Source organism: Pan troglodytes, chromosome 19 (genome assembly GCF_028858775.2).
Source record: "Pan troglodytes isolate AG18354 chromosome 19, NHGRI_mPanTro3-v2.0_pri, whole genome shotgun sequence".
Classification (NCBI taxonomy): domain Eukaryota; kingdom Metazoa; phylum Chordata; class Mammalia; order Primates; family Hominidae; genus Pan; species Pan troglodytes.
Genome location: NC_072417.2, coordinates 68686775 through 68710822, shown reverse-complemented (window position 1 = coordinate 68710822; position 24048 = coordinate 68686775). Strand labels below are relative to the sequence as shown.

Below are 24048 nucleotides of genomic sequence, written 5' to 3'. Positions count from 1 at the left end.
TTACAACCTCAGTTGTATGTTGGCATCATTTGAATACATTTTTACATTACTGTGGCTTTTAACTGTAGCTAGATGCTCATGGGGATCACGGAAACCTCTGTGAGAAGACATAGCTCCCAAGAATTCCTAAAATAATTCAAAGATTTATTTATTTTGATTTGGATTAGATAATTTAAAATGTAATTATTTTATTTACATTTTATATAAATATATTTTATAGAAAATGTATTTATTTTATTTGTAATTATTGAATTATTCTGTGCTTATGTAGCATGATGTAGAGATGATGATGATGATGATGACATACATTACATGTTCATGCTTCCTGTATACCAGGCACTGTGCTAAGCACCATACACTTGCACTCTCTAGGTGGCTCACTATTGAAATCCCAGTACCTTGCACTATGGCTGGCACATAGCAGGTGTTCAAAATTTACTATGTAAGCAAATTTAAGTTGATCTCCACAACAACCTTTTGAAATGAGTTTCATTCTCTCTATTTTAAGAAGAAAATTAAATGTCAGAAATTTAAAAACTTACCTGAAGTTACTGAGCACAAACATGGGGAAAAGTAGGAATCAAATCCAGGTTTTCACCATTCTACTAGTGTATCCTTGCATAAGGCCTAAAGACATGGCCTTTCTGGTAAGGTAGGAATAGGAGGAGAGCAGTGTTGATCCCAGATCAGAATTTGGATGACCTGGGTGGAATCTGAAAGAAATTTAGATACGAGGAAAAAGTGGGGTGCTTGTTTTCAATAACAATTGACTATGGGCAAGGCACCTTGCTCACTGGAGTGGGAAGGGTGAGGATATCTATTAATTTTCAACAACCTCTATAAGTTTGTTTTATTATCTCCACTATATAGGTGAGGAAACTAAGGCTTCAGGACATTAAATATTATACAATACAAGGCCATGAGTTCACAAAAGTTGTGTAAGCACAGTTCTGAACTAGGTCTATCACATTTCCAGGTCCATGCTCTTTCTACTGCATCCTGCTGACAAGAAGGGAAAGTGTGGGAACTGATGGAGGTTCGGCAGGCTCTGTTGTCAGCCCAACAAAAGCACCAAAGAAGGTAGGAGGAAAATAGAAATTGAAATAATACATAAAGTTACAGCTTTTGTTTACTGAACACTTATGATATGCTAGAGAATGTACTAGGATTTTTCATGCGTTATCTAATTAATCTTCACAACAATCTCTGAGGAAGGAAGTATTTTTATTCCCGCATTACAGATGAGTCACTGAGAGTTAGAGAGGTCAAATCACTTACACAATCACTGTTCCTAAACAGCCAAGCCAAGATTAGAAGTCAACCATTTGGCACCCAATTGCACACTCTTAACCCCTATGCTACCTGGACTCTTGAGGCAGAGATTGGGTAGAAGCAAAGCACCTACCCATGTGGGCAGAAGCAAAGCACCAGGAGAAGTTCCAGGAAGCTGTGGTATACCAGATCTAAGAAAACTCTAGGTCCAAGGCCAATCCATGGCATGGAGGTTAAATCTGTAGACCTGTGGTCATGACCTAAAGGTGATAGGTGAACCTAGGGACCAAACAGTGTATTTCCAGGGATCGAGATGGTTGAAAATGAAATATAAACAGTATGAATACATTTTCAAGAATAGATAATGACCTTAAAAGTTGCAATTAGGTGAGGTTCCAGCTCCCTGGTTCTCCCAAACAAAAGAAAATCAGGAATAAGTTAAAGAATGTTTTAAGCCTAAACCAATATATTGATTGTTATGAGATGCTGAACTGAGGACACTCCTTTAGGCCACCTAATAGAAGTGGTGAGATATCCTTGTGTTCATCACCTGTGCTTCTCAGACTTAACAATTTGCACTTAAAAATGTCAACCTTACCTCAGCTCGACTATCTACTAAGACATGTGTATTTGTAATAGGCAACCTTAAATAGCTACATTCCAGACACTTCGTGGGGTTTGTAATCTTGGAGAAGATAGTCTTGTGGAGTACTCTGCTGCCAAATACCTACCAAAAGCCTATCAGAGCAAAACAAAATTTGAGAATTATTTTTAGAAATAAAAACAGAATCTTTAATTAATCTGATTATAAAAATAACACATTTACTGCATGCATACAATCCCCGTGCCAGCTGTGGTCTCCTGTATTTTAAGATTAAAAAAAGATTGTATGAACCCCTTCTTTTTGCCTTGAGGTAAAATCCATTATCTTCCCCGTGATTTCAATGAAATACTACAAGGTTTACGTGCCTGTAATCACCAATGGCTCTGTCTTCTGGCTTTCTCTGAATCTTGGTTCTTTACTGTGCCTTACTCTAATTCCAGTCTGGTGTTGATCTACATGCAAAAATCAGTTACATTCTTCTTGTACAAGTTCTTGGTGTGTGCAACAGACTATAATAAACAGACATGGCAGCAATGCAAATAACTAAAATCCACCACATCACTGAGTCACACTCATTTCTCCTTTCTCTTGCTCCCACTCTTTTCTCTACTCTTCTTCCACCCTCAAATTCCTTTGCATTTCCAATGCACAGTGAGTTAGTTGTCTCTTGCGCGATTTTGTATCTTGCTAACCCAAGTCCTCGGTGCCACACCTTCTTCTCCTAGCAGCTTATAAAGGTATTTTATGAAAGAAATACAACACTTTTTTAAAGATGAAATCTTGTGCCTGCCAGTATGATTTTTTAACCTCACTGTTAGAGCTATGCATTGTTAATCTCCAAGAAAGGAATCACATGTGGCTATTTGCAAATATTTGAACTTTTGTTTCCTTAGCACATCCTTCAGGCCTAATGATGTACCATGGAAAACACTGGAAAATGCTGGATGAATCCCATTAGTAAATAAAACAAAAACCCTAGAAAGAAAGTTTTATAACAGTGGTATCCTATATCTCATGACCAGTCCCTTAGACAATAGGAAATTTGTTCACACTCAGTAGCATAGCCAAGGGACAAAAGCATTGAGAAAAATCAAAGGCACTATCACCTCTCTAAAAGTAAAATACTTAGAAAGGAAACATTCTTCCAAGCCATAATACAATGAGTATGACCTAGGTAAAATATCCTTTTCCTACTGGCTGTGATCTACTCAGTCTTAAAATTCTGGGAAGATGATTTTCTTAATGAAGTCATCATAGAATTCTCTACTTCAGAAAGGTTAAGTGCTATAATTTCTTACCTCTACACTCCTGTAATGCGTTACTCATACAGCTAGCAGGGCCCTTAATGAATTGCAGTATTGTTCATTATCTGTTCCTCTTCTGTGCTCCTAACTAGATGGAGAGTTCCCTGATGTCAGGGAATGTGGTACTGCACTTCTCAATTGACATGAATGAAAATGAAATTATTATTTGGATTGTCCAGTTAAATGAAAGTATAGAAACTACTTTTACAGGCCGGGCGCAGTGGTTCACACCTGTAATCCCAGTCTTTGGGAGGCTGAGGCAGGTGGATCACCTGAGGTTAGGAGTTCAAGACCATCCTGGCCAAAATAGTGAAACCCCATCTCTACTAAAAATACAAAAAATAAAATAAATTAGCTGGGCATGGTGGCACATGCCTGTAGTCCCATCTACTCATGAGGCTGAGGCAGCAGAATCGCTTGAACCCAGGAGGCAGAGATTGCAGTGAGCCAAGATCATGCCACTGCACTCCAGCCTGGGTGACCGAGCAAGATTCTGAGAAAGAAAGAAAGAGAGAAAGTGAGAAAGGGAGGAAGGAAGGAAGGAAGGAAGGAAGGGAATTTTACAATAAGTAAAAAAATGTTTAAAACTTTCAGTTGCCTAGAAATCTCCACATCTTTTCAGTTTCCCATAAACTTTCAGTAAGCTTTTTTGAGGACTCAAAAAATTCAGCAATTAACTTCTTTAGCTTAGAAATGACAAGATAAAGTCCAAGTGGAAATAAAAAAGAAAAACTTGAACTTTCAAACATTCAACTATAAGCCAAAGGAAATATAGTTAGCAACAGATCAAATAAAAATAAGAGCAAGAGGAAGAAGTTGGAAATGCTAAATTATACCATTTTTAATTATTTCAAAGTTTAATTTTGCTAAATGCATACAGATATCATAGGTATAAATTTAGTAAACTAATAGGAGAAATTGAACAGACATTTTGAATAGAGGAATATTAATAATTAATGTAAAACACCTATAACCAATAGCATATATTTTTTCATTGTTTAGAGAAGATAAATTATTTTCAGACTTCCAGAAAAAGTTTGGATTACACAAACTAAAATATTTTAAAATAAAGAAAAAATTATGAAACAATAGTTAAAAGAACAAATGAATGGAGTGTTAAGATTATGTAAAGGATTTATCATAAAAATTAGTAGTAGTCATATATTAAGAATTAAACACAAGCTCCAAATCAGTAAAATGCCCATATTAATAAGAGAAAAAATGAAATACCCATATACCCATAGCAAAAATGACAAAAACAAAGTCATTTACTTAAAATATGTGGGGAAATCTCAGCTCTCTACATTTACTGGAGATGCAAATCAAACTTGTAAAAAGGTATCACTTTCAAAATTGTTGGATGGAGCAATGAAATGACAGTTTCATAGTCATAATAGTAAGTCACAATAAATAGTTTAATGTGGCTGTTGTACAGAGGGCAGAGTGGCGGAAATGGGACTAATACTTTCTGTTTTTCCTCTCTTCCTAAGTTTCCTGGCTGACATTTTACTACATCATCATGTACGGCGAACTGGATTGTGAATGCCCTTAGATGCCACTGGAAGGGATTTAGATTTCACTTTCTAAGTAGGCAATGCGAGTCCCTTCAGAGATTGTGAAGTGGAAGAATATCATGATCAAATCTGTGTGGCTGGTGAATAGAGACAAATCTGATGTCTGGGGTTATATTATTGAGATTCAATAAATGCTAATTCTATACTTACTTATTGAGTGCCTAATATGTGCAAAACTTCATGCTGAGGAATAAAGCATAAAGAAAATAGATGAAGTTCCAATCCTCATGAATCTTCTTGTCCAGTGGGGACATTACTGTAGTCCATAAAAAAGATTAATTAAATCAGATGAGAAACCCGAGAATCAAAGAATACTTGGCCTAACCATAGTGCCAGTGATTATTTTATGCAATCCTCTCACATTTACAGAAAATAAAGACGCAGCTAAGAAAGAATCACAGTTCTAACTTGAGTTTAGCGGCTGCATATTTGGATATGGGCTATAATTTCAGATAATTTCAGATTTGGGAATCTGTGATACAGAAATTTAGTCATGAACCTTAAACAAAGTATTCCTATGAATTATAGTTGCTCAGTGGTATTTATCTTATCAGAATTTCTCATCAGTGGAGGAATAATATGCAAGATACAACAAAGAGCAATTCTGAAAAGGCACCCAATGGTGCTACTTTTTACCTTAAATTTACATAAAAATACACAGGCTGGGCACAGTGGCTCATACCTGTAATCCCAGCACTTTGGGAGGCCGAGGCAAGTGGATCACTTGAGGTCAGGAGTTCAAGAACAGCCTGGCCAACATGGTGAAATCCTATATCTACTAAAAATATAAAAATTAGCCAGGGGTGGTGGTGTGCACCTGTAATCCCAGCTATTTGGGAGGCTGAGGCAGGAGAATCACTTGAACCTGGAGGCAGAGGTTGCAGTGAGCTGAGATCGCACCACTGCACTCCAGCATGGGCAACAGAGCAAGACCCTGTTTCAAAAAAAAAAGGACAGATAAATGTAGATATAGATATAACTAGACTTTCCATTTGCATGGTAACATGATGATTGTAGAAGGCTATGCACAGAGATGCTGTGTCAGCCAGGAAGCTTAGGAAGAGAGGAAATACAAAAAGAGCACTGGAACATCAATAATATGTAGCACTGTAACAAACCGTCAACTGCACACACATGAGTATCAGCAAAAGCACACCCTGAGGTCTGAAAGTTCCATGTGAATTTTAAATTCTGTTTTCACTTCAATGATAATACATCACTGAACTTAATCTAAAAACATTCTGCCTGTTCTAGATGACCACTGGATAACAGAGTTTTTCCATACAATTTCAGGGCCCTTGCTTTTGTGATGCTAATTGCATTAGCACTAAGTAAAGGCCAAATGACCCCACAGAGCACTTTTTAATTGAAGGTTTACAGTTGTGCAGAGAAAGGAATTGAAAGAACTGAAACATCACGTAGAAGAACATCACATAGATACCTTAAATGCAAAACTCCTTGTGCTGTGTCTGCCAGTAGTCTGTTAAGTTGTGAGTGGATGCTATGATATCCACTTCTCAGTATAAGTAAGAGTAATAGATTCACGTGAAGAAATGTCATTCAGTTTTTTGGGCTGTAATGCCTATAATAATTATTAAAAACAATTATAGGTTGGGTGCAGTGGCTTACGCCTATAATCCCAACACTTTGGGAGGTCAAGGCAGACCAATTGCTTGAGGTCAGGAGTTTGATACCAGCCTGGTCAACATGGCAAAGCCCTGTCTCTACTAAAATTACAAAAATTAGCAGGGTAGGATGGCACATGCCTGTAAACCCAGCTACGTTAAGAGGCTGAGGCATGAGAATCGCTTGAACCCAGGAGGCAGAGGTTACGGTGAGCCAAGATGGCGCCACTGCGCTCCAGCCGGGGTGATAGAGTGAGACTCTGTCTCAAACAAACAAACAAGAAATTATAAATATATATTTATATATTTAACCCAGTTAGAATTTCTCCTGGTTTTGTATATATACATATATATACGTATATATATGTATATATATAAATTATATATATAAACCAGGAAAACACACATATATATAATTATATATATATAATCGCATATACATATAATCTTGTTATTTCAATAGCTTTTGGGGTACAAGTGGTTTTTGGTCATATGGATGAATTGTATAGTGGTGAAGTCAGATTTTAGTGCACTGGTCACCAAGGAGTGTACATTGTACCCAATATGTGATTTTTTATCCCTCACCCCCGCTCACTCCCCCCACTTCTGAGTATCCAGTGTCCATTATACCTCTCTGTATGCTTTTGTGTACCCATAGCTTAGCTCCCACTTAGAAGTCAGAATATATATTTGGTTTTCCATTTCTGAGTTACTTCACTTAGAATGATAGCCTCTAACTCCATCCAAGTTGCTGCAAAAGACATCATTTTGTTCATTTTTTATGCCTGAGTAGTATTCCATGGTGTATATATAACACATTTTCATTATCCACTTATCAATTGATGGTCCATTATCTTTGCAATTGTGAGTTGTGCTGCCATAAACATATACATGCAGGCGTCTTTTCAATATCACTACTTCTTTTCCTTAGGGTAGATACCCAGTAGTAGGACTGCTGGATTGAATGGTAGATTTACTTTTAGTTCTTTGAGAAATCGCCATAATGCTTTTCCTAGAGGGCTGTGCTAATGATGGTGCCTGCAGCCCATCTGGGGCAGCCGCTACCATTACGCTGGCTGCAACAGCGAAGTTCAGCCAGGGCTGCACACTCCGTGGAGCTGGCAACAAGTGGGAATCACAACACTTCCGAGCTGATGGGGAGGGAATTCCCCATGTGCAGCTACAACAGCCCAAGTCATGGCTGCAGACTCGGGCCTCCCACTCCACAGAGCAGGAAGGAGCCCCACCCCCTCGGGCACAGCTGCAGCCACCCAACCCAGGCTGCACAGTCAGGCATCTCTGCACTATCGGGGCATGGGAAGGCCTCCCCTGAGAGGAGGAGAATCTCTTGAACCCGGAGGCAGAGGTTGCGGTGGGCCGAGATCGCGCCACTGCACTCCAGCCTGGGCAACAAAGGCGAAACACCGTCTCAAAAAAAAAAAAAAAAAAAAAAAATTTTTGAAGTAGGGACTATTATTCCTATTTTACAGATGATGAAACTGAAGTCTTCAAGGAGATTATATAATTTGCCTATGTTTACACAGCTACCACGTAGAAAATCTGGGATGCTACGCAGTCTAACAGCTTTCATTTTCAACCGCATGTGATACTGATTACTGCTATGAAAGAAATAATGGTAATTTCTTGGAGTTACAGTTCAGGGAACTATAACAGTGGGCCCTGACACAGTATGGGGCGGGGAGAGGGTCCAAGAAGGCTTTTCCTGAGAAAATGAGGTTTCAGCAGAGAAATGAAGGGGAAAAAAGGAGTTAACTAGGCATGTGGAAGTTGGAGGAGCTTTGTATGTAGAGGAAACCGCATGCAGGGCGGGCCTGGGTTGGAAAGCAGCATTATGCTCTTGAAGAAGTGAAAGTTCATTCCATGGGCTGTTGTTCACTTTATGGTGGCGAGGCTGGAAGCGATGATGACTGTGTGTGTCATGGGGAGAGAAATGAACTGATGTGGGTCAGTGCATTTCTGCTCTGACTACCCGGGGGCCCATCACTACAGCAGTGGCCTTATTTTTCCTATTAAGTCTCTTTCAGTTTGAGTTCAAGATCACTAGCATATTATCCTTTTCTCAGCCCTGTGTCTGCCTTCTCATTAGTATTTGGATGAAGATGAAACTCCTTAAAATCCCTCCGAGTGCTGCGTGGGCTGGAGGCTTCTGCTCTCCGCTGTCCTTTTCACCCTGCTCCCTCCTACTCTCTGTGCTCCCAGCTTCTCACTACGCTGAATTTTTTTTTCAGTCCTTTATGTTCCTTTTGTCTCTTTTTGTCTGAGTGATTGTCCTTTCCCTCTTTGCTTGTTCATGTATTCAAAAACTATTTTCTAGAACCTGCTATGTGTTAAGCACTGTTGTAGGCACTGGAGTTACAACTAAAATTCAAGACATGTATGGAGGGGTTGGGTTGGGAAGGGCAGACAGAGAAAAAAGAGGAAGTAAACAAGAAGAAATAGCAGCTCATGATGATATCATGCAGAGAATTAAAGTCAAAAGATCTGATGGAGAGAAACTAGGTGTAGGTTGGATGGGTGGTTAGGGAAGACCTTTCTAAAGATGTAATATTTAAGCTTGAGATCTGGATAACGAAAGGAGACAGACAGGCAAAAGTAACAAGGAAAAATATGTCAGAAAGAGAGAACTACAAGCTCAAAGGCCATAAGCTGGGAATAAGCATGGAATGTTTGAAGAACTGAAAGAAGGATTGTGTGACCAGAGTGGAGTTAGGGGTGGGGCTCGGGGTGGGAGTGGAAATAGTAACAGTTGAGTCAAAAGTTACGAATGTCGGGTGTCGTAGGGCTGTGTGAGTCAGTGGGAGGAGTTTAGATTTTATTCCAATTACCACTGGAGGGATTTTAGAAGAGCGACAGGATAGGATTTACCTTTTAGCTGAGATTTACCTTTTGGCTGCTAAGTGGAGAATGAAGTCTTGATGCAAACATCGAAATAGTTCACGAGAGAGGGGATGTTGATGTCTTGGCCCTGGGTAGTGGTGTGAAAGTGGTGGATTTTGCATACTATAAGGGAGGAGCAGGCAGTGTTAATTGACAAACTGCTTTGGGGTAGGGAAAGAGTGAGGGAAAGAGAAAAATCGGAAAGAATTCCTAAACCTTTGTTTTGATCAATTGGAGGGACGGTGGTGCCACTTACTAAAACAGAAAGGCTATGAGAAGGGTTGATGTTTGGTGTGAGCAGGACTGAGAATTCTGCTTTGAACATGCCAAGGTGAGATGCCTGTGTGCCATCCAAGTGAACTCTCAGGTCTGAAGTTTTGAGGAGAGAAAGGACTAAATGTGTACGTGTGAGAGAAATCGTCACATACATGGTGCTTAAAGCCATGGAGAGATGTGTGGGTAGGGAAGAAATGAGGGCCCATCTGGTTCACTGCTGCCCAATGTTCCCCAGTGTTTCCCCCTCTGGTGTCTCCTTCCTCACTGGTGCCTTCCTGATCCCCTGCTTAGAAAAATCCCTGTTGTAAACGCTTATAACCATTGTGTACCCTCCTTCACAACTCTCAACACAGTTGAAATCTCCATGTATTTGTGTAATCGGTAATGCAATGATAATGTGACTAGGTGATAGATCCTTGAGCGTAGAGACTCTGCTTTTGTTCATCATGTGAAGAAAGATCACCCAAAACTTAGAAATAAGGAAAGAAGGATGACTGCGTGTTCTGTCCATGTCATAGAGCATTGGGTAATAAGCCTGTCCATGGGTCAACTGGTTTTCATTTGACGTACTTTTTACTTTAATAAAGGGCCAGACTCTGTAAAGTTAAGGTCGAACTTGTAGGAAACTGATAATATGTAAATGATTTTTGTCTAGTAGACAGAATTATTACCCCCAAAGTTACGATTTTACTATACTGTAGAAATTGACCGTTTTTTAATCCAATTTAGAAATCTTATTCCAGCACTTTTTTTGGTTACACTGACTCTCTTCTTCTATCTCTCTCTCTCCTTTTCTACGTGTACATATGTATTCATATATGTATATATAGCATATTTTTTTTACCCCATATCTTTCTTTGAATCGGCTTGATTATCTTGATGAATCCCTCATGAATGACTCAAATACAACTTTGACATTTGCTCTCTGTGTTTTTCATGAGAATTATGTTTTTAACATTTTGAAAATTGTACACTGACAGGTATTCTCATGGTCTCCCAGCATTTTACACAGTAAAGCCCCTGATGCAGAGTCTATACTCAATATATACTTCCTAAATGAAAGAATAAACTGGCCTAGGACCTAATGAATATAACTAAGGTTTATGAGGCCAACTCTTATCTCTACTAAGTGTTTGGAAAAATACATGGTAATAAGGCTCTGAGAAAGGGCCCATGCAGGTCACCCATCAAGTACCTCTGCAATGTCTAACTCATCCAAGAGTGATTATCCTTGTCAAGGCAACAATCTTCAGGGGGCACTGCTTAGCTTAGCAACAGAATCTTCAATATAATTTTTTATAGTGCCTATTGCAAACAAGTGACCCAGGTATGGATTTGATCTGGGACTCCTTAAAGACCACAAAATTATTAGTTAAGAATGACTTAATCCACAATATGGGAGAAACAACATTCACTTTACTAAGTTGTTAACCTAAGCATAAATCTATACATATGATATAAAAGAAATATATAGTGTTCCAGTATTAAATTTCATTTCCTCGTTTTTAAGAAATTAGTGAATTCTTATTCAGGTGTAGCTCAGGGCAAAACCTCTGTCTTGGTATGTCCTAGAGTCTCTTTTTTCTCTCCTCTTTCCTTTTCCCTCTCATCTCTCTCACCTTGTTCATGTTTTGAATATTCTCCCCTCTTTCCTTTTCCCTCTTATCTCTCTCACCTTGTTCATGTTTTTAATAGTCCATTGATCCCATTCTTTGTTTTAATTATTGATCCATATATTACTTGTTGTCTTAATATATATGGATCCATATATTACTTATTGTTTTAATATATGGATCCATATATTACTATTGCTTTTTTTTCTTTTTTTGAGAGTGAGTCTCGCTCTGTCGCCCAGGCCGGAGCACGATCTCGGCTCACTGCAACCTCCGCCTCCCGGGTTCAAACAATTCTCTGCCTCAGCCTCCTGAGTAGCTGGGATTACAAGCGCCCACCACCACACCTGGCTAATTTTTGTATTTTGAGTAGAGATGGGGTTACACCATCCTGGTCAGGCTGGTCTTGAACTCCTGACCTCGTGATCCACCCACCTCAGCTTCCTAAAGTGCTGGGATTAAAGGTGTGAGCCACTGTGCCTGGCCACTATTACTTTATTCTATCGGTGGTTTTATACAAAATGCAGAAAATTCTTTATCTATTTGCAACTGCTGAAAGTACTGAATTTAAGTGTATCAACATCATTTCTGTAGTTTCAACCGCTATGCTCTTGCTAAAAGTCTGAAATTCTAAAGGAAGAGTTCACCTTCAAATAGCAGAACACAAGCTGCAGCTGTTGCTTATTTCTCTCTCTTTTTAAACAACTGGAAGAACTACCTCCTCTAATTTTCATTTTGTATTCACCACTTCTACTTGTCATTCGTAAACCACTTCAGAAACAACGTGTCCTAGTGTTGCCTCTCTGCTAAACCTGCTCCTCCTCTTGCCCTTCTCTGTTCTGTACTGTAGAAAGAAGAGGTTGTTGGTTACCTCCATGGCTTTTGTTGACAGAGAATGACATTCAGGTGAGTTCAGCTTGAAAATGCATCTCTCATTGCTTAAAGATGTGAATTCTTACAGAAAATTCATTTTCTATACCTTCTAGTGATAGCGGTTCAGGGACTTGCTATTTAATCATCTATGCCCATGTGAGATGCCCTTAGTCATGGTCATTCATTTGATTGTGTGGGAGCCTTTTTCATTTATCTCAGAATCTTTGGCTGTTTTATCAGCTCATTTACCTCTGTGCAGCTGAAGCAGTATGTTATATATTTCTGGATGATAGAGCATAAGGGCATGGACAAGAGGAGAGTTGCCTAGAGAGGATAAGTTAATAAACTGGGTTGTAAATGAAGACGGTATAAGAAGGAATGTTGGTGCAGAAGAATGAGGAGCATTTAAAAAAATTATAGTCTAGGCAAAGATGCAAGGACAACATGTCTTTATTCCTCATTGGTTCAACACATATGGATTGACCACTTCCTACAAGTTTGGCATCTGTTCAAGGTAATGGGGAATAAAGATCAATAATGTACCATTCTAGGCAAATTCATAAGGATAGAAAGTAGATTAGAGATTACCAGGGTGTTGGGGAAGAGGGGAATAGGGAATTATTGCTTAATGGTTACAGAGTTTTTGTTTGGGGTCATGAAAAAGTTTGGAAATAGATAGAGAAGGTGGTTGCACAACATTGTAAATGGAATTAACGTCACGGAATTGTACACTTAAAATGAACAAACGACAAATTTTATTATATATAATCACAATTTATAAAAAGTAATAATGTTACATGCACAAAACCACTGAATTATACAAATGAGTGCTTTATAGGGTATGTGAATTTTACCTCAATTAAAGTTGTTAAAAAATTAAGACACTATTTTTGCTTTACAAGAGTTCATGTCTAATGGAGAAAATCAATCTATACACAAATTATAGGTATTACTAAAGGACAAGCTATCAAAAATTGATGGTTAAGAGAACATATAGAGAGTCATATTGTTTCAGTTGAATCCCTTCTCTGTGTCACTAACCCTATAACCTTGAACAATTCACTTTTTATCTTTGAGCCTCACCTTGCTTACCAATAAAATGGGTCCAGTATTAGTGTATACTTCATAGAGCTATTGTTATAGTTCCATGATGTAATCTGCATATGTATATGAAACATAGTAGAAATGTAGTATATTTTAGATAAAATTTTGATAAATGCAGTTATAGCGAATATGCATTTCAAAGCTAAAAGCATTGCGTAGATAGACTCATACATGTTATGCATATGCACTGTGCATTTGGAGGGGAGAGCTTCGAAGTGATTATTGTTCAAATGACAGTCATTAATATGTAGTGCCAGTCAGTATATCATCGATGAGTAATTTTGATATAGAAAAATTAAAATAATATTGTCATCACAAAATTCAGTAACAAATAGTCTCCCATAAAGAGGAGAAAAAAGTTTCACAGACACTAGTGTAAATCACTAGTGTAAAAAACTGGTGTTGATTTACAGTATTTTATTTTTATCATAAGGTTACTTAAATATCTACAAATATAAAATAAGCATAAGCTCTTTATACTTATACAACAATATAACGTACACCAATTTATAAAATAAATGTCAAACTCTACTCAGCTAATAAAGTTCAAATCAGAGGCATTACTTTAATGTGATGGATAATATTGTTTTGCTGATATTAAACTACTAATCTTTTTTTTTTTTTTTTTTTTGAGACAGAGTCTCACTCTGTCACCCAGGCTGGAGTGCGGAGGTGTGATCTTGGCTGATTGCAAGCTCCGCCTCCCGGGTTCGTGCCATCCTCCTGCCTCAGCCTCCCAAGTAGCTGGGACTACAGGTGAACACAGCCACGCCCGGCTAATTTTTTGTATTTTCAGTAGAGACGGGGTTTCCCCGTGTTAGCCAGGATGGTCTGGATCTCCTGACCTTGTGATCCGCCCGCCTTAGGCTCCCAAAGTGCTGGGTAAACTACTAATCTTAAAGTTAAGAGTGGAAAAATAAATTTTGAGTTTTATATTTTAATTGTGGCATTGGTTCTCTTATATTTGAGCATGATGGGCCATAGGATTAATCATCATTACATCATTCACCGACTTTCTGTTTCAAAAATATACTAGCTTTTCTCTTCTGGACATTGGCGTAGGCAAAGAATTTATGACTAAGACCTCAAAAGCAAATGCAACAAAATCAAAAGTAAATAAATGGGACCTAATTAAACTAAAAAGCTTCTGCACAGCAAAAGAAATAATCAAAAGAGCAAACAGACAACTCATGGAGAGGGAGAAAATACTTACAAACTATGTATCTGACAAAGGTCTAATATCCAGCTTCTACAAGGAACTCAAACAAATCAGCCAGAAAAAAAAATAATAATCCCATCAAAAAGTGGGCAAATGGCATGAATAGACATTTCTCAAAAGAAGATACATACAAATGACAAAGAAACATGAAAAAAATGCTCATCAGGGAAATGCAAATTAAAACCACAAGATACCACCACCTTATCCCAGCCAGAATGGCCATTATTAAAAAGTCAAAAAACAAGAGATCTTGGCATGGATATGGTGAAAAGGGAATGCTTATGCATTGCTGGTGGGAATGTAAATTACTGTTACGAGATCTTTGGGGTGTCACTTTTCTGGCTAGAAACCTGTGGCCAGTGACGCCTTTGCCCGAGTTTTACTCAGGCCTGCTGGGCTTGTTCCTCTGTTTTGGCCTGGCAGGCTGCACTCAGCTCATGCTACCAGCCTGGATCCCATGTCTCCAAGGGAGACTGAGTCAGGCATGGAGCAGCGAGGGGTGTGTGAGTGAACGAGGGGTGTGTGAGGGAGCGTGGGGTCCAGTCACTGTGTAGTCAGACACGCCTGCTGCTACCACAGGGTAGGCAGCTCCAGGTGCCAGCATGGGCACCGGCTCTCTGTGAGGCTATGGCTGACCAGGCACACCGGAAGCAGCTTCTCCAGCTGGCACCAGGGAATGCAGTGGCGCCTGGAAGCTTGGAGATGCCAGGAACTGCAGGGCCCCGAAGAGGGAGTCATAACCCTGACTCAGGGAGCTCCCAGGTCTGGGCTTCCTGAAGGGCTGCAGCTTTTCTCTCCTTCTCTTCACCCACAACGTGGTGAGCAAGGGGCATGTTTCAGCCATGTTTGTTTTACAGCTCTTTTAGCCTCACCATTTGGTGGGTCCTGAGTTCTTGTCCTGCAACCAGGAAGAATGAGGTATGCAAACATGTGGAAGGTGAGCAAGATGAAGAGAAGCTTTATTGAGCAATAGAACAGCTCAGAGAAGACCCACACTGGGCAGCTCCTCTCTATAGTCAGGGTGTCCTGACAAGAGTTCAGCTCCTAGCAGAGACAGTAGCTCCTCTCTGCAGGCAGGTCATCCCAACAAGCGTTCAGTTCAGTGTTCTTGTATTTTTAGTAGAGACAGAGTTTCTCCATGTTGGTCAGGCTGGTCTCAAACTCCCGACCTCAGGTGATCCACCCGCCTCAGCCTCCCAAAGTGCTGGGATTACAGGCGCAAGTCACCACACCCGGCTACCTGGCTACTTCAATTTTAAGAATATTAAATAGCACGTGCAAAATGCTTAGCACAATCCCTAGCAGGCAGTTATGCATTCAGTAAATGTTAGCTGCCATCATCATTATATTATGATTTGTAATGATATATTTATTCATTTGACTAAGTAATGATGCCTCTCACTTCCACCAGACTGGAGTCTCCATTAGGGAAGGAACAATGAAGTCCTTACTCCAGCAGGGTAGAGTGCCTGGCTCAAGTAAGATCTCAATTAATATTAGTTGAATGAACAGATTTACAGTCTCTTCTTGAATGCAAAATTAATTGCCATGTAATATTCCTTTGCTGGGCTGTATCCAGCAACACTGAAGTCTGGCATGGCAAGATGCATATTGCAGTTGTGACTTAAGATGACAATTGTCTGAGGCTGTTCCAGCTGCTATAAAATTACAAGAAATTTAGAAGGCCCGGCACGGTGGCTCACGCCTGTAATCCCAGCAGTTTGGGAGATTGAACCAGGAGGATTGCTTGAAGCCAAGAGTTGGAGACCAGCCTAGGCAACAAAGCAAGATGCCACGTCTACAAAAAATGTTTGAAAAATTAGCCAAATGTGGTGATATGCACCAGGAGCATGGTATGCACCAGCTTACTCAGGAAGCTGAGGAGGGAGGATTGCTTGAGTCCAGGAGTTTGGAGGCTGCACTGAGCTATGATAACACCACTGCACTCCAGCCTGGGTGACAGAGAGAGATATCTGTAAAAAATAGTAAGTAAATAAATAAATAAAATTTAGAAAATATTTCTAACAAGTATTACTATGAAAGAAGATTTGGTGCTGGAATAGATGTGTTCATTCAAATTAATTTTATTGAGTGTCTAATACGTTCAGTATGCCTAGGAAGAATACTAGGCACTGGGGATGCAGCAAGAAATTAAACAAATCAAAACCCCTAACCGAATAGAGTTTTAATTCTAGTGGATAAGACTCTTGTATAATTGTTTCTTAAGTGTCAGATACATAGATTATTTTGTACCCCATGCTTTTCCTTTTAATTTGCAGTCATCTGAACACCTTTGTGAGTCTAAACTAAGCCATTTGTAAATCAATCCATGTGTCCTTCTTCTGTTAGCCCACAGATCAAGACTTCAATTCTTTCCACAGTCACCCAGCAGTACCCAGCTCACTACTTAGAGCCCTCAGCACGCACAGGCAATCTGAACCTCAAACAATATGCTGCGCAGGCTCCATGACAAAAGAAAAAGAGAGCTCATGTTCCACCAAGTTGGATCTAGGACTAAGAAATCTAGAGGCCATTTGGACCAAGTGAGGAAACCCTGTGGAGAAACCAGTCTCCAGCAAACATGGGAAATTTACATTACTACCCCTTCTTATTCTTTTTTTTTTTTTTTTTTTTTGAGACAGGGTCTCAGTCTGTCTCTCAGGCTTAAGTGCAGTGGTGCAATCATGATCACTGCAGCCTCAACCTCCCAGGTTCAGGCAATCCTCTGACCTTAGCCTCCCAAGTAGCTGGGACTACACATGTGTGTCGCCACCCCCGGCCCCTTCTTATTCTTTTAACCTCCTCAGCAGGGCTCTCGTTGAAGTGACAGATGTCCATCTTTGCCTTTGCATAGCTGTCTCTGCTTTGGAATTGCCCCTAGTTTTGTTCTTAGGCTCTGATGAGGACTCTGGGTGAGAACATTGGCCTTATTTTTTCAGGTCCATGGATCTCTCAGCTTGAAGTCAAGGTCTCACTTTCTTCTTACAGACCTGCCCCTTCCACTTTCCAGCTGGCAAAGAAGCAGGCTGCTCCTGCCAGGTTTCAGAAACCATGGTCATTTGATGGTGCAAGAAGTCAGACTGTTTTGCTACAAGCGGCAGAAAACTCTGGGGATCCTGCCTAGGGGGAGCTCAGCCAAAATATTGGGTTAGGAGGGGGTGGGAGGGGTAATCCATTTGATCCAACGTCAGATCCCACCACTGACTCCCTTGAACAAGGACTATCAAATGAGGCCTTCTCCCAGCGAGCTGTATGAAATTGGAGACTCCACTTACCTTCTGCCTCTTAAAATTAGACAAGCCCTCCACACAGCAAGAGAATAAGTGGCAAGCATGTGGACAGGTCTTTCTGAGCTGGATGATTTAGTGAAGCAGCTGTGGGGGACACAGGAGGGGAGATTTGGAAGAAGGACGCAGTGGGCTGAGGGAGGACTATTCACCCCCTATTTGCAATGCTGGTAAGAGCAATATTGGTTGGGAGGTGGAGAGAGGAGAGCTTGCTGTTTGGGTTTTGCCATGGAGTCAGTGGGGAGCCTTTGAAGACAGGTTCCCCCACCCCATTTCCCACTTGGGGCCTGGGGAGGGACTTAGGTTAATACAGTGATCTGGGAACAGCCAAAATCCAGTTGCTGTTTGGCTCTGCACTTCCAGGGAAATGTGAGCTGTCTGTTTCTCATTACTTTGCCCTTATCACATCAGGCTGTTCTTGTGGGGAAGCAGTTTCATTTCCAAGAAACCTGTTTTGCTTCTCCTCCCTTGAAGTCCTCCAGGCTCTTGCCTCCTCCCTCTTCCCTACCCCTCCCTCATCATCTCACCCCTTACTCCATCTGCTTGTGACCAACTTCTTTCCCATCTAGGAACTAAGCTACTACCTGCCCCCCACTAACGCTAGACCTAGAAAATAAAAAAGATTAAAGCTTGGTCAGTGACTGCAGCAGATGGCAAAATATAATTCCTCTTCCTTTGTGTTTCTAGGTTATTACTTTCTTGCCTATGGTGTTAAAGGGACTGTGAACCTCAGCCCATTTTGTGGTCATAAATCATCAACTTGGAGGAAGTACCTGGTATGTTTGCAGGTAGGACTCCTTGTAAAAAAACACCTGGTGGCCCACAGTCTGAAAGGCAGGACAAAGCAAATCATGTGGGTAAGTCCAGCCACCATGCTCCAACACCATCTCCTTCAGGACACTAATGAGTATGGACAGTGAAGTCCTCTATTGTCGCACATGCTCCATGAGGACCTGGGGATGTTCTCAGCCAGCAAGGACCAGCGGGATGGCTGCTTCTTCCTCAAGCATCCCTCAGTGAGACCTCGGGGAGCCCCAAGTGCCTCTCTCCAAGTTCCTATGACATGCATTTGCCTTTATTCTTACTTCCTTCTTTCTGTCTCCCTCACATTATATCTACCCCTGTCTTTCTTCTATCATCCCCATATTGTACAAAAAAAAATGAAAGAATGAATAAGACCTACTATTTGATAGCACAATAGGGTGACTATAGTCAATAATAACAATTGTACCTTTTAAAATAATTTAAAGAGTGTAACTGGATTGTTTGTAACTCAAAGGATAAATGCTTGAGGGGACTGACTATAGTCAATAACAACAATTGTACTTTTCAAAATAACTTAAAGAGTTAATTGGATTGTTTGTAACTCAAAGGATAAATACTTGAGGGGATGGATACCCCATTCTCAATGATGTGATTTTTTCGCATTGCATGCCTCTATCAAAACATCTCATGTACCCTATAAATATATATACCTACTATGTATCCACAAATTTTTTTTAATGAAAATACCTTCCCTATCTTTTCCTAGAGTTTCACTTATGACTGTCATTGAAGGGTTTACTGAGTCCCGCATCACCCAGGATCCAATGAGATCTCCCTGCTCTTCAGCTTTGGGGAAGATGGCCTCAATTTCACTCACGCTTAAGACCTGCCCTGTGAAAATCCAAAGTCTTCCTCAAGTTGTCTGTGAATTCCTCAAGAGGTAGATCCTTTTGGTCTACTCTGACTCTCAACTACCGCTTCCACTGAGCTAACCAACCGTGTAGGTTATTGATTCTGTGCCTGCTATGCTATTTCTTTCTGTGCCAGAATCACCAAGGATAAGAACCTGACACTTCCCTCAGTTTAAAAAACAACTCTTACCAGGCCCTTGTATGTGAGTAGATGAAGAGGTTCACATTAGAGAATCTCACACAACTTCCAATTGCGTATAGATATCCCTTTTTGTGAAATGGTCCAACCACACTTGCAGATTTTTCATAGACTCCATGACCCCAGGAGCCCTAGCCTCACCCTCTTCTCTGCCCGCTCTTCCTCCTTCCATCTCTCTTCTTCACCAGCTTTGTGGAAAAGCCTTTGTAATGACAAAAGGTCCATCCATTTTAATGGGTCTATCTTCCTTACAAGGCTGTTGTAAATTTTAATTTTTTTAATTGTGAATTGACAAATTATGGTTGTATACATTTATTGGGTACAATTTTACTTTAATTTTTTTTTAGACAGTTTCACTTTTTCTTTTTTCTTTTTTTTTTTTTTTTTAGACAGAATCTCACTCTGTCACCCAGGCTGGAGTGCAGTGGTATGATCCCGGCTCACTGCAACCTCCACCTCCTGGGTTCAAGCAATTCTCCTGACTCAGCCTCCCAAGTAGCTGGGATCACAGGCATGCACCACCACGCATGGCTAATTTTGTATTTTTAGTAGACATGGGGTTTCACCATGTTGGCCATGCTGGTCTTGAACTCCTGACCTCTGGTAATCTGCCCACCTCAGCTTCCCAAAGTGCTGGGATTACAGGTGTGAGCCACAGCGCCTGGCCTTTTTTACTTTAATTTTTGATTATAAAATATTTCAGGCATTTAGAAAAGTGCACTGGTATATTTTAAGATTTAACACATTTAAATAAGATATAATGGATGATAAAATGTTGCTATTTTTATTTCATGTCTCTCTCTCTTCCCCACCCCCACTACCCCTCCTCCTCCAAAATAAAATGCTTTTCATACAGCTAAAGCCTGGAGCCATCCCTTTCCTTCCCTCCCACTCCCTTTAGGATTAACCAGTATCCAAAAGTTGTTGCATTATTCTCATGCATATTTTTGTACTTTCATTATATATGAATGTTTCCATAAACAACATACAGTATTGTTTGGGGTATTTTTAAATATTTGCTTAAATGGTATATCGTAGTGGATGCTGAGAATGAGCTTTATGAACAAGAACAACATTATCTTATTCTGGTTTCTATTTCTTCCAATCTCAGCCTTGAGCCCAGTGGCCCAGCATCTTCTAGGTACCCAATACATACCTTCTGAATAAATTGCATTACAAAATAGCCTCCAAACCATCAATAATAATAAAGCATGCCAAGTTAAGAAGTGACCCAAGATAGGTGGTCATTTATACACTTTTTAATTTTTGGCCTAAGAAATTTCAATAACTATGAATAACTGTTCCAACGTCGGTACATTCTTCCTGAGATTAAGCGGGGGCTTTATAAATGCCTCACTAAGGAGCCTTCTATCACCAAGGTGCAATGTGTCTCCCTTTACATGACCCTAATTCAATGAGATCCCCTGAGACTGAAGTTCTTAGCCCATATCCTCCTATTCCCCAAACTGCTGACTTCATGGATGAGTAAAGCCCCTCCTCTTCTCCTACCCACAGTTCATCCCCTCAAATGCCAAGAAGACTACTTGATGTTACTATCTCTGGATAGCAGTCAAGGACACCCACAGTCATTCAGTAATGGGTAAGGCTCACATCCCTATGGCATTATTTATTCATCCAGACTGTGAAGAAGCAGAATCCTTCAGATTCTTGGCTGCAACTCCCTGTGAGACAGAAACCTCACCCAAGGCAACGGTGCTGGCAGCTGCTCTAACCTCTCATTACTCTGACCTTCAGTAGGGAAACCATATAATTCATCTTCTAAACTCTTACAACTTGGGAGTAAAGATGGTTTCATTAATAATTATGCCAGGCTAATAGGCATAAATAAAGACCCCTTTTGGCAAACCAGGTTGTATGATCACCCTAAATCAGCAATCCTGTGTAAAGCCAAGCACAGTATCCCTTCTTATAAGGTGCTTCAAGTGATATACTATCCAGAGCCTCAGGAAATAATCCCCTCAGTCCCTCTTCCAGGATATGTCTAATGATGGATGAGTCCGTTCTCTTACAGCATCATGTGAAGACCTAATCTTAATATTGTTAAGTTTGGGGAGAAGAGACAGCTTTTTCGCAGAGAGTAATTAAACTCATTTTCCATTTCTTTTTTTTTCTCCCCAGGATGAAATTAGAACCTACTCTTCCCTCCTAGTCCTCTGAAAGTTTGCAGAGAAATGACAACGTATGTCAGACATGTATAAATCAGAGGAGAAAAAAAATAAGACCAGTGGATCAAAACTGTGGCTCTAAAGCAGAGTTTATTTGGCATCAACAGTAATGTTTACTGGGTGACCATATGGTTTCATGAATAAGAATTTTAGCATTAGATAAATTTGTGTTTGAGTTTCAGTTTCACCAGTATCTTCATAAGGCCCTAGACAAGTTACTTCTCTAAATAACTAGACTGCAAGAGTGGTGTTATTCCCACCCCCATTTTACAGATAAATTGATAACTGATTTTACAGGTAGATCTATCTGTAAAATGAGGGTGGGGATAATATCAATCTCACAGTCTAGTTAGAAATTTTTCAGTGAGATAATAAGTTTAAAGCCCCAAGGACAGTGCCTGGCACATTTTAGGTGCCTGGCAAATATGAGCTATAATTATTACTCATACTATTTAAATCTGCATTGTATTTTTTTCAGCATTTTCTCTACTTCCACACATACTCTTTCTGTCCCATCAAACTGGCCATTTAACTTTTCCAAAAACTGCCTTGTGTTTGCCACCTCTTCATTTTTGTTGCTGGCCTGCCTCTCACCTGGAACACTCGCCTCTTTCCTCTCTATTCTTATTCTTTTGGTGCAGTATAGCCCCATCTTACCCCTTTTTCACAGCCTACTTCAACTGCCACATCCTCCAGGCAGCCTTCTGAAAGGTGAATTCTCCATCCCTGAATTCATTGTTTTCTTATCACTTTCCACCATGCATTATAGGAGATTAGTACTTTCCCAGTACACTGTGAATTTGTCAAGGATATATACTATGTCTGATTAAGATTTCTCTTCCCCATGGTGTTTATCATATTACCTTGAAAAATGTGCTCAAAGGATATCTCTTGACCATAGTAGAGCTTAGAACATAGTGGTTAACAGCTGGAGTCAGACAGACCTGAGTCTCAATCATAACTTCTTTTTTTTTTTTTTTTTTTGACACAGAGTTTCACCCTGTTGTCCAGGCTGGAATGCAATGGCAAGATCTCGGCTCACTGCAACTTCTGCTTCCCGGGTTCAAGCGATTCTCCTGCCTCAGCCTCCTGAGTACCTGAAATTACAGGCATGCACCATCACATCAGGCTAACTTTGTGTATCTTTAGTAGAGGCAGGGTTTCACCATGTTGGCCAGGCTGGTCTCAAACTCCTGACCTCGTGATCCGCCCTCCTCAGCGTCCCAAAGTGCTGGAATTACAGGCGTGAGCCACCACGCCTGGCCAATCATAACTTCTAATTGCATAATGTAAAGCAAATATTTAACCTCTTCAAATCTTGATGCTCCCCTCTACAAAATGGGCACACGGCTGCACAGGTAGAGTTGAGACCCTTGGTTTACACTTGAGCAACTAGTGAACATTCAGGAGATCAGAGCCTTCTGCTGCATTTGTTAGTTTAGTCACTGTTATCATGAAGTTTCATTATCGTCAGTAATACCCTTTCAGAATGATGCATACCTATTCCCAAAGTGTTTTTAGATCTTTTATTTTGTTGTTCAAGTCAGTTGCAGTAAATGCCAGAGACTTGCATAACAAAGACCTCTCCTACATCTTTCACTCAGGGCCAAATCTGACATCTCACAAGCTCTCACTGCATCTCACAAGTTGCAACAACTGCAGAATTCATGTGTTTTCATGTTTTTCACAATGAGCACTATGACCATTAATCTCACCCATTGTGTTAGCTCTTAAACTCAAGAACACATAGAGATTTTCTCTTATCTGTCACAATACATACAAAAACTGAATCCTGATCTTGGCCATTCACAAATATCTCCCTTCTGGATCCACATTATGAATCATTTCTTTTGTGACCGATTGGTTCATTTCTTCGCCCCTGACTGCTGGTTCCCATGCATAACTCACTCATTCCTACCTCTGAGCTGTTTAACAGGCCATCCATCCACCTTTACCACTCAAACTTAACAGTGTGCTGTAGTGCTTGAGGATGGGCTCTAGAGCTTAACAGAACCAGATTCCACTCCTGGCTGCATCGTTGACTGGATGGAAATGTTGGACAATGCACTTACCCTTTCTGAGCTTTAATTTTCTCATCTGTCAAATGTAACTGGATAAGAGTGACTTCAGACTTCACGTGACGCCGGTGCTGGGCGAACATGGCGGTGGCCACTGGACCTTCCTTTTGGCTGGGGAAGGAAACCCTGAAGGTGCCTCTGGCGCTCTTTGCCTTGAACCGGCAGCGCCGGTGTGAGGGGCTGCGGAAGAACCCTGCTGTGCAGGCCGGCTCAGTAGTGGTCCTGCAGGGCTAAGAGGAGACTCAGCGCTACTGCACCTA

General features: G+C 40.4%; 2 long non-coding RNA genes across 2 annotated transcripts; one reads left to right on the top strand and one right to left on the bottom strand.

Annotated features, from left to right (window-relative positions):
* Positions 1–971: 971 nt before the first annotated feature.
* LOC107969080 (uncharacterized) lies at positions 972–4903 on the top strand. Its single transcript, XR_001710650.1, has 2 exons — positions 972–1080; positions 4671–4903. It is a non-coding gene; the product is annotated as an uncharacterized LOC107969080 (long non-coding RNA).
* Positions 4904–21781: 16878 nt separating this feature from the next.
* On the bottom strand, positions 21782–23871 carry LOC134808977 (uncharacterized). The gene is made up of 2 exons (XR_010153347.1): positions 23783–23871; positions 21782–22807 (listed from the first exon to the last, which is right to left on the bottom strand). It is a non-coding gene; the product is annotated as an uncharacterized LOC134808977 (long non-coding RNA).
* Between the last annotated feature and the right edge of the window lie 177 nt (positions 23872–24048).